The sequence below is a fragment of the Cavia porcellus genome, unplaced genomic scaffold, assembly GCF_034190915.1.
Source record: "Cavia porcellus strain 051 isolate PalLab524CR breed Dunkin Hartley unplaced genomic scaffold, mCavPor4.1 scaffold_13, whole genome shotgun sequence".
NCBI lineage: Eukaryota > Metazoa > Chordata > Mammalia > Rodentia > Caviidae > Cavia > Cavia porcellus.
In genome coordinates, this window is record NW_026947496.1 from 38,382,240 (window position 1) to 38,399,704 (window position 17,465).

The 17,465-nt window shown below is 35.6% G+C and overlaps 1 protein-coding gene across 2 annotated transcripts in view; it reads left to right on the top strand.

The window, feature by feature from the left end:
- Chrm3 (cholinergic receptor muscarinic 3) overlaps window positions 1–17,465 on the top strand; it is a 448,118-nt gene that overhangs the window by 223,875 nt on the left and 206,778 nt on the right. For both annotated transcript variants that reach the window (XM_063259678.1, XM_063259679.1), the window contains one exon: window positions 8,396–8,498. The gene's annotated coding sequence lies outside the window, so the exon portion shown is untranslated. The remainder of the gene's footprint in view (window positions 1–8,395; window positions 8,499–17,465) is intronic.

Sequence of the window (17,465 nt, forward strand, 5' to 3'; positions counted from 1 at the left end):
GGTATCTGAGAAGCTTTAATTGCTCTGACATTTTCCCCTCTATCAGAAATGTATTTTAGGCACTAAATCTCATGATAAAACTACTTGAACATGATTTTGATTATGTGGTTTGAAATACGAACGGGCAATTCACTGAATTAGAGAAAGTGTTCATATGGGTATGTTTCCATTTAAAATGAATCCAGATCACACTAGCAACATCATTTGTCTGCAGTACCCATGGCAATAACAGAGTAATATTTGTTCAAGATTTACTATATGTCAGATACTCTGCTTAGCCTTACGTGAGCATGACTTCATTTGCTTCACCTAAGTACTGAGTGATATACATTGTATAAAGATAGGAGCTTGCCAAGACCTGAGGCAAGTGATGAATAGGTCAAAAGTGAGTTATTTTAGGAACGTGAAACTATTTTGTGTGGTGCTGAGGTAAGGGATACATATTGTATGTTTGTCAAAAATCATAGAGCATACTAAACAAAGAGCAAGCCTAAGATAAAATGTGTGCTTCGGTTACTAATGACACATCAATTTCAGCTCATTAAGTCGAACAAGTATACCATATTAATATAAGATTCTCCTAATAATTAAGTGTGGAATGAGGGCCAGAGAGGCTGGAGTATAGAGAAGGTCCCTGTAGTTTATGTTTAATTTTTTTGTAAGTCTGAAATTACCTGAAGAATATAGTCTATTAATTTAAAAAGAACAGAGTGGAATACAGTATATCTAGGAACACCATGCATAGTGAAAAATATCTATTTTGGTTTTAGATTTTTATGCACACATGTGTGTACATTCACAGTGTAGAGACACAATTACACATGCATACTGTAGAAAAGAAGTCAAGAAGTTTAACAGCTACTGTTTTAGGGATTATTGAAAATACACAGTTCCTATTTTCCAGCTTATTAAAAAGCCATCTATATTTAAAGTAAGTATTATAAACCTCCCTTGCAAAAGAAGAAAGAATAGTCTTTCACTCAGAGACTTTAGTAGGTATAAAATGTGACTAACATAATGTGTCTAAAATGATTGGTTATGATAGTTTCAGGATATTTTGTGAAAGTTTCTAACCCTGGGAAATAACAAAATTAACTCAGAAAACAGATGACTACATGCCTTTTTTCAGTACCATTTTCAGTGTTCTTGATTGGATGAGATAATTGTCTAGTCAAATTGGTAACATTCTGGTAGTATTTTGATTGTTCTATTCTTGAGGAAAACCATGAACAAAGAAATCACCTTTATTTGGTTCCCACTATTGTCCTCGGCCTTACTGGAATAGGAACTCAAAAAATATAAGTCTAATGTTTTATTGACTCCAGTTAACTTTTTCACAACTGTTATTTTTAAAAGCAGAGATGCTTATTTGGTGATTTTATTTTTGTTATTAGTTCATTTTCAATTATTTCTCCTTCTTATTTCTTAATACCCCACTTGCATCCATGTACTGGGGAAGCAGGTGGTCTTAATTATCAGGCAGCATTGTCTTGGATCGGTGGCCACAGTAGCCTTGAACTGGGAGCTTGACTAGTCTGTATTTGATTTACCACCGATTCAACAGTACCCAAAGGCCTGCTGCTGTGTGCTCTTAAATAAATGTTGCCAGTGTAAAGTCTTCCTTACTTATAACTGGAACTAATACAGATGATAATGAAAGAATGAATGAATGTAATGGATGGGTAGATGGGTGGATGGATGGATGATGGGTTACTCTTACGTTTTCATTTTTCATTCTGTGAGTCGAAGGTCATAATTACCTTTGCCTCTTGGAAGATAAGCCTATTTGGTTTGAAAAATGTATTTATTCACACACACACACACACACACACACACACACACACACACCACCTTGAATGGGCCGCTGTCCTTCTTTATCATCTCTTGTGGGAAGAGATACAGGAGTTATCTTCTTGCTACACCAGCCACCTGCTCGGCCCCTCAGATCCACCCTTCCTGAGACTTGATCTCTCCTTCTTCCTTCTCAGGCTCTTCCTCTTTCTCTGCAGAGATTTCCTCTTTCCATGGGTCAGTGCTGTGCAGCACTACTGAAGAAGCACGCAGACCTTGTAAAGAAGTCCTACCGTCAGCATGGGTTTCCCAGGTTGCTCGCTGTAATTCTTGTTCACCCAGCACTGTGGCTCAGCCTGCTCTTCACCGTGGCTCTGCCAGCAGTTCCCTCCCCGCTTCCCCTACTGTGTGCCTAATACGGGGTCTTCTGATTAATAAACCTTCCTGTTTCGTCTTCCTATTTGGCTTCCCGAATAGGAAGCTGCAATTTTCCTCATACCCCCAGATCTTCTCAAATTTTATTCACTGCCATTTTACTTCTTCCTTTTAAGTATATGAAATATGCATCATAATGGTCATCAATGAAACCATTTCCTAAATCCAAGTTATTTTTCCTGTCTTTTCTACTTGGAAACTTCTTATCATGAGTTCATAGCTACTTATTTCTTTATATTCTCATCAATGTCTCAAAATTCTTCATTCTTCCACTTTCTCTTACTGTTTCCTGAGTTTGAGGACTTATTTTTCTTTAGAACCTCCTGCTGTTCCCTGAGACCAAATTCCCTGGGCCTGTCTGATCAGACTAATTTTGTTGTTACGCATCTCTTTGACTCTGGCGAAGAGCTAGAAGTCACATGGTGCCAGATCTGGTGAAAACGACAGATGAGGACACACTGTAAAGTTCTAGAAACTTTAGAAATCTCCAACATATTTTTAATAGATTCAGAAGATTGAAGCAGCCATGAAAAGAGACTTTTGAAAGAAGACTTCCAGAACTGCTTCAGAAAGTGGCACAAAGGAAAGAAAAGAATCTCAAAGCAAGCGGGAGTGTTTTGATGGGGATTGATGGCAATGCCTTTCACTGTTATACATGCTATTTTTATTTATTTTATGTTTACTTGAGCATATCTGGTACTTAGAAATACTCCTTTTTCATCACTTTATGCCAAATACACATCTAAAATTTGATTTGGCCCCACCTCTTGAGAACCTTTCCCTTTATGTCCAGTCTGAATGTGGCTTCAAGCTGCCTTTTACCTGTATCCATCTCTATCATGTCCATCTCCGAAAACCTGTTCAATGATTCAGAATAGCCTTAAGGATGAAGACGAGTTCCCAAAAGCTGGCATTCAAGGATTTTCCAAGCTGATTCCAAGTTCATTTCTCATAACTCATCCCCGTTTTATTTTTCCCTGTTCACGTACATCATCTTTCTTCTTTAGCCCTTGATTTTTATTGTCATCCATCCTTGAAATACTTCCTTCTTCTGTTATTTTATGAATTGTATTGACATGTCAAGTCCTAGCTTACCCTCGACAAAGCACTTCCATCCTTCTCCGTTTATCCCTTCCTGTTTATCCTGGGCTTCTTTCATAGTTCTTTAGCCCTCATCACCAATATCACTGGATTCTACATGATGCAGACGAGGCAGATAGATAGATAGATAGATAGATAGATAGATAGATAGATAGATGAAACTTCATATCACTTCACTTATGGCATGGTTATCTTTTTGTTAACATGCACTTCCCAAACACAAGGATGATTCACACTCACAAATCTCATAAGATGCTAAGGCACGATGCCTTCTATCCGAATCCTGTGGAATGATTAAACACAGAACACCTTACAAAAGAAAAGTATGTTGTGTCTTTATTCTCAGAAGTTTTAAGAACTTTAGTGTCTAGTTATACACTCTTTCCTGTATTACCTTCAGCTTTTATTTTAAAGTGAGGGATTTTACCAGAAGATAATAGTTAAAATTCAAAGAAATTCTGTCTAAAGAAAAAACAGAGTTCTGCTGTAAGAGAATTTTGTATTACTGGGACCCTTGAACATTTTGATGCCTTTCTGTTCTAGATACACATTAAAAATAATTCCCAACTTGTCCATAATGTGTTGACTTCTGAAGAACCAAATTCTAATTCATTGCATCAAAGATCCAAGTATCATCATAAACACTCATATTCTTCAGTGGTACAAGTAATTAGAAAAATTTTTTGTCCTGTCTTGCTCATCAGAAAGACAGTTTGAAGTCTCATTCAGAAAAGAACAGATAGTTCTAGAGATAATGGGATTGAGAGGAGAAATGACATTTCCATTTTATCAGTACAAAGAAACTAAAAAGGACATTAATTTCTCTCTAAAAGGCATCTTTGCTTGCATAGTTGAATGCAAACTTCTTCATCGATAGTCAGTTTCTATTCTGACTGACAGCATTCTGAGCTGTTGTCTCCCTCAGAACTGAGGAAACAGAGGACACTTGGTACCAGTCAGGAGTGGGTTCAGCTCTTTTGGACACTGCAATATTCATGTGACTGTGAGCCCTGAGGCCTTCCTCCAAAGCAAGGCAAGAATTCTAGTGCCTTAAAAGGGAAAGGTAGGGTGAAAATAATTAAGTCCAATTTCCCATCCCTTTTAAATTTTCTGCAATCTTTATCTTCATTATTTTAAGGAGAGTACAATATATTATATATACTTAATATATTTTGAGAATTATATTATAATTTTTTGCATAATTTTTGAATTAACACAACTAATGTATTTTTGTCTGCTCTGTTTGTTAGTGTTTACTGAAATATATATATTCCAGTTTTTAACCAGACAACAATTTTATATTTATGTTTTTATTGTCATTTATCATATTAATTTGTATTACTTTGATGATTTCTTAATATACCATGGAATTAAAATACCAATAGTTTCTTAAATACCCTTTTAGATATAAAATAATTTCTGTTATTCATTGCTATAAATAACACTGCAATAAAAATTTCACCATGTATGCCATTCTCTAATTATGAATTATTTCCTTGGAGTAATTTGCAAATATGATTGCCAGGTCCATAAATATAAATATATTTAAAGACTCTTAATATAGGTATTGATCAGACTGGTGATTCAGTGGTGTATATATCTAAAGTAAATTAGAAATGTGAGTTTATTAATTCCTCTGAATATTTCATCTTTATTAGTACTTTATTATTTTGATTGCACTCAATTAAACATTTATCATTTTGCTTTTATTTGTATTTATCTGACGGCTATTAGAGGTTTTTTCCATAATTAATATTGAGAATAGTGCAACTTAATTAGGCAAATCTCTTAAGCATCACACAGGCTTAGGTTTGGCTCACACTTAGCTACTTCTCCTGTGTTAAGGATTAGTCTCTTAAAATACTGGTTGCTTCATTTGTAAATTGACAACAGCAGTATCTACTTCAAAAGATTTTTGAATTGATTTAATGAGCTCATCACTACCTGGGATATTTCCTTGGCACACTGGAAATTGTTACCTTTCCTACACTGTCTCTGCCTCTAATTCAATTTCACCTACCAAACTTCCCATTCCAGACTTTTTGCATGAATTTTCAAATCAAGTTCTTTTGGTACTTTTTCTAGGTAAACCTTTTTCTAGGAAAACTTTTGGTAGTTTTTTAGACTCATATTACTCCATAATTTTCATCCAGAAGGACCAGGTACACAAATACTGAATTAGACTGCAACACTTCACACAATCAGATGGAAAATATACTCAGAATAAATATTTTTCCATAAATTACTCATATCAGAGTGATTTATATGTAGTCCAGTTTCCCTTAGATGTTTTATATGCATATTCCCCCAGCAAATGTGGTTTCTGGAAACATTTTGATTTGTTTTTCTGCTTTTCAAAATTAGGTTTCATGTAACACCTTAGCTTAATGTTCAAAAGAAAAACAATCAGTTTGCTTCCCATGGTAACAAACATAGTTTGCAAAGCAATTGTAGAGCAAGGTAATTGCTTGAAGTTCCCTGTCTGGATGCTCTGCCATGGACTTGTCTGTCTTATGCCAGTGTTTGTTTTTTAGGTGTTATTGCTTTTTGTTGTCTGGAAATTGGTTTCTATCTTGGGGGAATTTGTAGCAGGAACTGCCTTTTAAAGCAATCACTGTTCTTTAAAGCCAAAATAATTCCTAATACTTTTTAAAGTATCAGAAAACCCATAATAAGCATACAGTTTCTCGATTGGAAAATCATTGAAAATATAAAACTCTATCCTCTTTCATGGGGGCAAAGCAATTTTCAGGGCACCAAAAGATTCTCTAGTGTCTCACTTTCATGATGAGAAATTGAACCGAGATAGAAATATTCTAAGCAATTGTACTTCAGGAGTTTAAAGTAAAGTAGACGAAGCACATGAAAAAAAGGGAAAAATCCTCTGCCATTTTTCTAGCTTTAGAAGTTATACTCATCCTCTAGAGAATCCTATGGGCTCCTTTAGAATTTTTTTCTTACATAAGCCTTCTTTTTATGTGTCATGGACAAAGTTTCTTACTTTTGCTTTTCTAAACTGCCCTTGCCCCATAGCCATGTCCACTCTCTCTAGTTCACATGTTTCCAACGGGCCCTGGCTGCCCTTGCCATCTGAGTAGACAAAGCAGTTTCACTCAGCTTCATCAACTTCCCTGGAACTCACGCCACATCAGTAAAGCTACTAAAATAGCAAAGATTTCAAAGGCAGAAGCCACAGGGGCCATCAGAGACTTTTTTTTTCTTTTTAATAACTGTGGAGTTCTCAAGGGGAGTTTGGGATCATAGCTGGATTCCTACAGAACAACTAGGAATTTGTTTTGGCTGGACAGTCTATCATCAACAGACACATCTGCCATATGGCTGTTACTTTAACACACCAGGATGAAAAACGTGGACCTAATGGCCGTGTGGCTATGAGATGCCTGAATCTGAGAAAATGCAAACAAGAATGGCTGTGAGGTTCATTTGTGCCCAGATGTTCCTGTAAGACCAGCAGCAGTGCTTGTGGTACTGAAATAGAATGGCAGCATCACATTCTACATCGTGCCATTTGTTCATTTTCAAGAATTCTGGCTTCACAGCTCTCCCTGTGACACAAGGACAGGCTCTCAGTTTTGGCCTCTAGTCTGGTGTTCTTAGGCAAGTCCTTTGTCCCCCACTACCTTTAAATCATAATACAATATGGTTACCTTTTCCTACCTCACAGTAAGTCTGTGAACCCAGAAAATGATGTGTGGACAGCATTCCAGAATTTCAAGTTTTGCAAAATTCTTCAGAGGAGGGTGGTTTGTTTGTACTCTCAGGCTGATTTGCATCTATAAGAGAATGTCCTGCCAAATTTTGATGGAATCTGTATGTATTTGATTTTCCCCAGTGGTTCTGAGCTGTGCTAAATCCATTTCCCCTCAAAGCTCTCTCCCTGCATTTGAGCATGGTGCCTCAATATATCTGTCCTCTCTTCTGCCTCCACTCCCTTTGTCACTCATCACAGAGGCCTCTGCTCTGAGACAACACCTTCTTACACTCTGCATCTTGGAGGCACAATTCTTCACATTCCACACCTGTACTTAGAGGATCTGTGTCCTGCTTGGGTTCTGCCACTTGACTAGAATGGCTTTTTGAGAACATGACCAAATCCTTTCTTTTTTTAGTGAAATGCTTGTTTTGTGTTGTTTGGTAACTACTCAGTGAAATAAATAAATTTCAAATTCTTGTTATCATGAAACAGAAAATTATCATGAAATAAGGTGAACGATTTTTCTGTTACTTGTTATAAAACTTAGGAGAGAAACTCACACTTTAACTTTAACTTTGTTTTTTACTATTATAACAAAAATAATGCAAACAGTAATTTCTAATGAACAGAAATATATTGGTTCACATTCTAGAGGCTGAAAAGCCCAATGTCAAAGTTGTAGCATCTGGTGAGAGCCTTTTTGCTAGTTTGTGTCATGACACAGAGGTAATGCCGTATCCTCACATGGAAAACTAAAGGGCAAAAGAGGAAAAGAGGAACAAACTCATCCTTCTGTGAAAGCATAGGAAAGAACCCTCATGACCTCATCATTAACTCACCTATTAGAGATCCCACCTCTTAATGCAGTCACAAAGGCAATTAAATTTCATCATAAATTTGGCAAGAAGCAACATTCAAATATAGCTTCTTTATATGTATAATATATATATACATATATATATATATATGTATATATATATATATATATATATATATATGCCTTATCTATACATGTTGGGGGATGCATATAAAACACTTCCAGTTACTGCAAGTTTCAGAGATGACAGCATGTGTCTATACCTCTGAGACCACAAGATGTGCATCTGTACCCAGAGGCAGGTTACACACATTCATCTTTTCCCCAGATGAGCTGATCACTTGCTCAGCAGGATGGTGGATGCACTGAAAGAATTTCTTGAGGAAGTATATTTGAGAAATGCTGGTATATATCTCGACTTAAAAAGTTTATCAATGAGTTAAAATTCCATCTTCCAGTTTATGTACTCGTGTCCTACTTGCCCCTTCGTCTCATTTTACATTTATTGACCCCTACTATATGTGTCTCATTTTCAGCTGTGACAGTGGCATGGCTCTTGGTTTCTTTCTACAAAGGAAGTTAAGCGAACAGCACAGTCCTTGACACACTGGATTGGTTTGATGATCCTCCCTGAAATAGGTATGTGAAAGCTTCAGTGTCTGATCGCCGGCATTGTGCTCACTTCGGCTTTGAATTATGGATGTATATCTATTCATATCAATGACTGAGTACTGAGTCTATTCTGAAAAGTTAATTTCCTGTGTCAGAGGTGACCTTTGTCCTTTCTACTTAGAAGTGTTCATATTTTGACACTGTGACTTTCGAAGATCTCTTCATTTTCTTTATCACATGGTAAACTCAAATTAAGAAGGCCTCTGTTTCAAGATAGGGAGCAATTCTGTACTATATGGTCCTGAAAATAATACATGTCTATATTGTGGCAATCGAATATATGAAACAGAACTGGTGCCTTAGTATGTTTGTAAATATGTATCTGTAGCTCAAAATCCTTTGAAAGATGTCAGCTTCTAACCTTACCAGAAAAAAAAATAATTTAAGCTTACAGAAAACTGAATACTACATTATAGCCTAAAGGATTACACAAATGAGTTTGTGAATGATTCCTTGCTCTCTAAGACTTGCGATAATTTTTCCATTGATATATTAAGATAACATGACAAAAATATGACACAGAAATAAAAGCAATATTTAGCAATGTGCTTTGTTCAGTAGACTTTCTTAAAAGTAATATAAATTATAATCTCAATACATATACACATTTCTGTATAATGTCAGAGCTCCTGAGTCAGTGTACTTCAGACTACATGGATGAAACTATGTGTATGGGTGAGATGGTAGTATCTCACTATCCCTATTATAAAATGTATGTCTATGTGTGTATCACAGGGAATACTTTATTATAAGATTCTTACTTGCATTTAACTTTTAAAATATTTTTAGAATATAGCAGACTTGCTAAAATGAAGATACATATTTAGAAAAGTGTTCTAGGTACAGTATATGAATTGTTATTTTTAAAGAAAAATTCTGTGATTTCCCTGCTTGTCCAGTCTACTTTAAAAAAATTCTTCTGAAAACTGAGTTTGGAAAGTAGCACTGCCTTCAGAATCAGGACCTAGTTCTACTCATTAACAATGACATCAGCAAAGCCTTTTGTACTTCCTCCAAAAGAGTGGTGTTACTTAATTCTAAAGAAGGGAAAGGTGGCAGGTCGAAACATGGAGGAAGGAAGAAAAGAAAAAAGACAAGAGAAGGTAGTGAATCGACCCTACCTTATATCACCACCCAAAGCACCTGGTTACTTTTACTCTTACTGAATCATAAAGTAATAAATTGATATATTTCAAAGGCTCTCCAGAGAGACCTAATTATCAAACAACACTCTCCCCTTCTTCCTCCACATCTGACCCAAGTTCCCCGCAATCCACTCTGAACCATGGGTTCTCATCTCTCACTGTGGAAAGAAACTGTTGGCTGGGATTCCTGCAGAAAATTAAATCCACACCTCTGATACCAGAGCACAGGCTTCAGAAGCTGTTTAAAGTTCTTCACATAGTGCAGTGGCTCCAGAATCTGTTTCTCTTTGTATCAATGTCATTATCCCAGTACAAGTCTCATTCCTCACTTTCTTCTCCTTCAGTCTGCTAGGAGAGAACCTAAGTCTTCTTTTTACCTCTATTCTTCTCCCTCTTCAACCCATTCTTCACCAATAGCCAGAGTGATCATTTGATAGGAAAAATACCTGGCAATTGCTGCTTAAACTTCTTCAATAATGATGTAATAGTAATAATAACAGAAGTGCATATACACTGGGTAAATAAAGACTGAGTTCAGGCTTTGTGGAAGGACTGAATCCTGAAGCATTCCATTTGAGAAGCAAATGAAAGAAAGGGTACAACATGAATAATTTAGGATACCATACCAATTTTATTCCTTTTCCATCTCTGGCCTTTACTCAGTCTGGTGATATTTCCTGCTTGATCTGCTCACCTGAGTGGAGATTCTAGTCTATCAACTAGAATTCTTGGTGACCTGTCATACAAATTGCCATCCAATCTGTGTCCTGATCTCACTGAGGCATCAAGAGAAAAAGGACATAATTTGGTGACAGCAGTATTACATGATTAATGTTACATAATAACCACAAAAATTCATTAAATATCCTTCTCTGTACCTATATGATTCACCCAGTAAAACACGTTGATAAGGTGGATTTTCAGACAAAATTAGGAATATGTGTGGTTGGAGAGCTATGGTTATATATTTTTCTGCTGCTCAGATAGATAGATGACATTTTTTACCAATGAATGATGTAAATTCAGGCATTTATTTGAATTGTAGAAATATATTGTTCTTATAATAAGTGCATAAGGCATTGTGTTAGCTGCTGAAATCTCTTTAAATTCTTAACCACCCAAACGCTGTGGGTGTTGCATTTCTCATTGGAGGGAAAGGCAATGGAAGTATGAAAGAAAATGTTTTGGGGTATTTTCAAGCTAAAGCTGTGTGAAAACTTGGGATCATATCTATACCCTTGGTCCATGGCACAGTGAACTTATTTCATACTGGTGAAAATTTAAAATCATTAATGTTTTTATGATTTATCCAACAAAAGAAGAAAGCAATGTCCTATATCTAAAAAACAGGATTGTTCATGTGACATTCAGTTAACTGAATCCAATAAAGGTCTTATAAACTCAATGATTTAAATATTGAATTAAGGCTTGAAGTAAAACTACCTTTTTTACCAAAAAATAATTTTCACTGGGGAAGCTAAAGTGTTTGAGCATCAAACTTACTCAAATAATAGGTCTGTGCTGAGCTATTCTGAGTTTAAGGAAACAGTTAATCTTTTAAGCTTTCTTTTAAATATTTATTTTGGAATAGAAATGGGGACCAAAAGACAGAGATACACAAACACATACACACTGAACATCCCTGGAGACACATTACGGAGCAGTGCTTATTCATGAGATGCCTTTGTGTTTCCTTTTGGATCAAGACAGCCCAGCCCCATGTGCATTTCCTCTCCATGGTGAACAGGGCTGCAATGAGGTCACAGACTCTTTTCACGCTGTTTTAGAAATTTCTTTGAAAGGATTCAGGCAGCAATGTCCCTTACATTGTGAGTGCAGACAAACAAAGATTTTCAAATAATGTGAAGACTTATTTTTTTTTCCTAAATTCCTTGTATCTCTGAGTGTCTGGTTCAGGATAAGGGAAGATTAAAATCTTCATAAAATCCATTATGTTGCCAACATGTGGAAGAACCGGGAAGGAAATTAATACAGTCTGAAATGAACCTTTGGTGGATATACGTTATGTTGCATTTTCTACTACTTTTTTCATTTGCCATTAACTCACTTTAATCACTTAGGTTTCCTAAGACTGAAATTCAATTGATTAGGACTCTTTAAAACAATTTAATATAAAATACCAATGCCCTTTATTATGATAGAGAAGACACAATGTGGACACTTAGTAATACTGAGTTTATTTTGAAGATTTTTATTACTTTATACTAATGCATTAAATAACTGAAAATATACAGGTTTGTTCATAGACATTTACTATTATGTTAAACTTTTTCTGTTTTCTGTCATTTTTCACATAATTTGTATTAAGTGTGAATGATTATTTCAGAATAAAGAAGTTATATTTTTCCAGCACCCTCCAGGATGTTAGACTTCAGTAAATATTTGTGGAATGAGTGAATGAATCGTTCAGATGAATTTTTATTTTAAACACAAACAAATGAAATTATGCCATAGTAAGGAACTGACTTAACCAATGGACTAGATACATGAAGCAATGAACAATAAAAATGATAACTAATCTGATTAAAGACATGTCTGTTCTGCTCTGCTGAATTGAAGACATAGGCATCGTTTTTAAAAGATTTGTGCAAAGTCAAAGGGGCCGTGAAAGCTAGTATTTTTATTAGCAAAGTTATCCTGATTTTTATTAAAGCATGACTACTTTTATCCTTTACCATCATTTTCACTATTAAGGCCTTCTATGGTGGTGTTTTTCCTATATGAAGAAGATGTTCTAATCTAAAGACTTGTGACTGAGACTGAGACCTCTTTAACAATTTTGCTAGAGTCATGTGGGCAAACACTATAAATTGCTCATCTGGTACAGAAGCTAGTGTGCTCACAGAGAGTAAATTAGTAGCCTCTGGTTTTGTGCAGTTAAGTAACATATATCTAAATCTATCTGTCCCATTAATATAAAAGCATTATTTTGTATCCCTTTTCCTTAAATATCTTACTAATCTGGTTTTATGAAAAGATTTAATGGCACTATTTTAAGTTTATTCAAACTATTATTAATAGAATACTTAATATTATGTATATTGAGTAATGTAACATGAAGATTATTTTAAAACCACTGAACACATTGTGTCTACTTTCCTCTAAGTGATAGAGTTTAAAGTACTTTCATACAGTCAGTAAATATCAGAGTGGCTAAGGCATAACCTTTGCATGAAACAGCCTAGTTTACAACCTAGTTCGAAACATGATACCTATATATACACATCTCTTGACTCTTCTTAACTGCTGCTTCAGGTCTGCCACTGAGTCTAGCAGACTCAGCTAGGAACTGCTGAGAGGGAGCAGGGACCTCCTTCCCTATGCCAGGGGAGGGTAAGCCTTAAAGAAGGGTGGCGTCAATGTGACCTCACAGAAGCCGTGAAGATCAGTTTTCGGTCAAACAGAGGGAAAGCAGAAATGGTACCTACAGAGATTGGTGAATGTCTAACATTGAGTCACACAGCCTTGAATGCCCAGCGTGAGGATCTCTCTTGCTGGTCACCATTGCTACCAGCCTGAGAGCTGTTGATAGCCTGATCTTTGTCTTGTATTCTACAAAACAGTAACTGGGAGGCTGAGATAGGAAGAATGAAAGTTTAAACCCAACCTGGGAGAATTAGCAACATTATAAGGCCCTGTCTCAAAATAAAAATTTAAAAAGGATTAGGAAGGTAGCTCTGTACAAATTCCCTGGGTACAGTACTTCAGGTCTACAATCAACCGATGAGAGTAAGTATCCAGAAATACTGAGTAGTAATGAATTTAAACAAAATGTTGGCAGTTCAGGAATTGTAGGAATTCCCATTGAGAATTAAAGTCCTGGAGAGACAGCGGACCACACTTGCGTGCAGACAGTAGCAGCGCTTCTGTGGGGGCTGCATTGCCATGACACCCCCAAGGGCAAGGATTCTGAGTCATTTGTTTATATATTCCCACAACCGAAGATAGTGCCTCGACTAGATGTGCAATACGTGCTTAATAAATGAATGACTGATTGGATGAACTTGAGTGATTAAAAGTCAGAGTGTAATAAAAATATTTTTGAGCTTTGAAAATAATATTTTGCCACTAGCTCTGTAGAAATAATCTATTATTCTAAAGTCTAGATGTGGTCTTCTTTTCTACCTTCAGTCTAAAATTCTATAATTTCTATACCTTCTTAGTTTATTTTTCTTTTTTCTTTCATTTGAACAACTAGTCTTTGTTTTATCCATAGTTTAAAATCTTAATTTTCTTCTTAAGACTGTCTTATTGCAAATAGTTTAAAACCTTTAAAATTACAGAGACATAATTGTTGTTTCAAAGATAGCATCTAATTGGATTTAAGTAAAAAGTATTGCTAGTAGTGCTTTCTAGGAGTTTGTTATTGGGTGGAAAAGATACTCAAAAAGTCGTAACTACGGTTAATAATACAAATTTGAGGTCCTTAAAGCATTTTGTGTTCCTAGGATAATTGAATTTGCAGTGCACTCATATTTATTCTTTTACTTTTTATATGAGTCTGAAAACTGATCACTTGGGTTGCAGTATTATGATAGATTAACTGCTGGTTAATTACAGAGAGTGTGCTATTAAAAGATTATACATTTAAGACAACAATTAAATAACAATATTTTCTTATATATATTTTTGTCTATTATATTTGTTAAAATGTAAAAGTCTCCAATTCTTTTTATGGGAATTTTTAGTAACAATTGCAGTAAAAATCTGATTTGAGTGTTGCTAATTATTTTGTTAAAAAATAAAAATGAGATTCTTCTAAGTTTTTTTTTTCTGGGAAAGATTCTATACTGAAATGTCACAAAGTTAAGATGCAAGAGGAATATTGAGTAATAAAATATTAATGGAGCCAATTGCTGCCGTGGCCTTGAAGCACTTCCTTTGTGCACAGAAAAATTTACCTTAGAGTTTAGGCTATGTAAATGTTTGCATAAAGGGATAAAAACAGTAAAACCAAGAATAAAAATGTAGATTTCTCTACTTGGAGTATTTTTTAATAAGAGTGAAAAAATTGTAAAATAACAAGGCTTATGAATTAAATTTTTATAATGTTGCACATTAAAAGACAGAAAATTGTATCCTAGACATAGCAAACCTTTTGTAGGAGAGACTTCTTATACTTTATGGACCTTGCACTGTGTTTTCAAGGAATACACTTACTGTTTTGGAAAGACTTGCACAATGAAATCTTCATGGACTTCTGCATTTTGTATCACATCCTTGACGGCACTGAGATTATGACAACAAATAAAATAGAAGAGTTGGTATCCTTATACAGGTTATGCTCTAATTAGGGGAGCAAGAGAGTATAGATTCCTAAGGATTTCCAGAGTACCCTATTAGGAAAAATTCAGGAATAATACAATAGTAGGGTTTACCAAAAAATACATTGAATGTTTAAATTTTCAAAACATAAATTTATTCTACTAAAAGACACATTGTGAAGAATGATGGGATAAGTGTATTCAAAGCAAGGAGGGATATTTTGTTTTTTGGTTTTTGGTTTTTGTTTTTTGTTTTTTTTCCTTTTTATCGGTACTGGGGATCAAACTCACAACTGCCTGCTTGAAAGGCAGGTGCTTATGCCGCTGAGCTAAATCCCCAGCCCCAAGAGGGGATATTTTGAATATTTCAAGGGAATTATAGCAGTGTGTCTCTTCCTGTACCCGTTTTTATTCAAACATTCAACATATATATATATATATATATTTTTTTTTTTTAGCAATTCTCACTGATCAAGCATTTCCAGTGATTTCTGTCAAATAAAAACACTCCTGCATGTCCTCACTGATCTTACTCAGTGGACCTGGCACTATGTGACTTCTGACTCTTTCTCAAATTGAAAATGACCATAAAAGGTGAATATTTTGAATCAATTCAGGGCACAAAGGCAGTAGTGACTGCAACAGAAGACACTCATGAAAGAGGTTTTACAGAACTGCTTCACAAAGTAGCAAGAACAATGGGAGCAGTGTATATGCAAAGCGAAGGGAAGTCATTTGGGGGGGGGGGACAAATGACAGTGTGGCTTTCGCCAAAATAAAATTGTTTTGAATTTAAACATGCATCATATTTTTCTATCACACAACTGTTATCAATGCAATCCCTGGGAACAGTGAGTTTGCCCTGGCAGGGAATGTGTGAGGAGAGACCAGAGCCCTAGTGACCATCCATGCTTCTGATTTTTAAAGGTCTAGGATTTACTCAGAGAGGCTTCTCACTTTTAGAGGAAAAGAGCCATTGGCCAGAATTATTTTCTTCAAAGTTAGTACATTCTTTTCCTGTCATATCACTCAGAAACTTGTGGGTTCACATTCCAATCGTTTCTCCAACTTAATATGAAAGCACGTTTTTTGAGGTATGGTACTTGAAGTTCTGCATTTGATCCCAGCTAGACAAAATAATCATCAGGAAAGGGTGGTATTAACATACACTGAGCATATTTCAGCAGAGGTACCTTCTTCTCATCCTTTAAAAACATTGCTTAAAACTAGGATTATACTTAGGTGGAAATTCATGACAAATGATTTTCTGTATGCTTGGGGAGAAAAGATCTTCCTTTAAAAGAACTATATAAGGTTTTTCTTGTTAGTATTCCTAAAAGGTCAAAATGTGTGACATGGAGTCTCTAGATTGAACTGAGGGAGCTACAGAATCAACATCACTGAAGAAAGTTTGTCAACCTGGGCTGAAGCCTAGTTTTGCTGGAGGTTGGAGAAGCCAGGAGATGGTCCAGGTAACAAGTCCTCTAAGACCACAGCAAGGCAGTGGGACAATATAAGAACACAGAACTGATGGGAACTGCAGAGACAGTGGAGTTTCTCCTTAAAAACTGTAAAAACTTGTCAGGCTTATAAGGAAAAGTATTTGTAAGTGCAAAGAGCTTTCAAAAATTTGATTCTAAGAGTCATTTTTTAAAATATAATGTATTGATATGCCTTTGTATTTTCTCAAAGAATTTTCCATCACTCAACATGTTGCTAGAACATTTTCTTCCGTCTTACAGAAAAAGAAAAATAAAATACAGGTTAGAGGCTATAGCTCTTCATCATTTAGCCAAGAGATACAGATAAGTCCATGCATCCAGTTTAAATGTCAGCTGGACAGGGTGACTGCTTAGCAGTTAACATTAAGCTATGTCCCTCATGTCTACCTGAGATCTCATCATATAGTAGTAATTCATCCATTTCACATTTTAAATATTGTTCCTAGCGAGAAAATAGCCAATCATAACTTTAAATAAACTCTAAAATGGTTTGTGTGGAATTAGCCTTTTCTCTTTGCTGATATCTCCTAGTTTGGATGTGTATATAAATAGTGACTGAAATACATTTCTCCATATTTGATTTGAAATTGGATGTCCATATTAACCTTGGGGTTTACGGCCTGCTAGCACACACCATTTGAAGATTCCACTTAATGACCAAGTACCTGGAAATATCAATTGTGAAGTCATAGAATCAAAGAATACTTATTTCCGTGTTTTGACAAGGATCCTGAGGCAGAAAACCCCATAGAATCCAGCACTCACAGAATGAATTAGCAATTTCAAATGTCACCAGTGTCTTATGTCAGTTCCCTGGAGAAACTTTTTCTGGAATCTGCTCCAGTTTCTTTCTCTTGAATCCAAGAGGTCACACTCACAGTTATCTTGAACAAAACAGTAATGTCCTCCAGATAAATATTCAGAGGCTGGGTTCAGTCAGGCAGAGAGATTAATTTGGGCAACTCTCCTTTGACCTTGTTCTCATTCCCCTTGAGAACATTG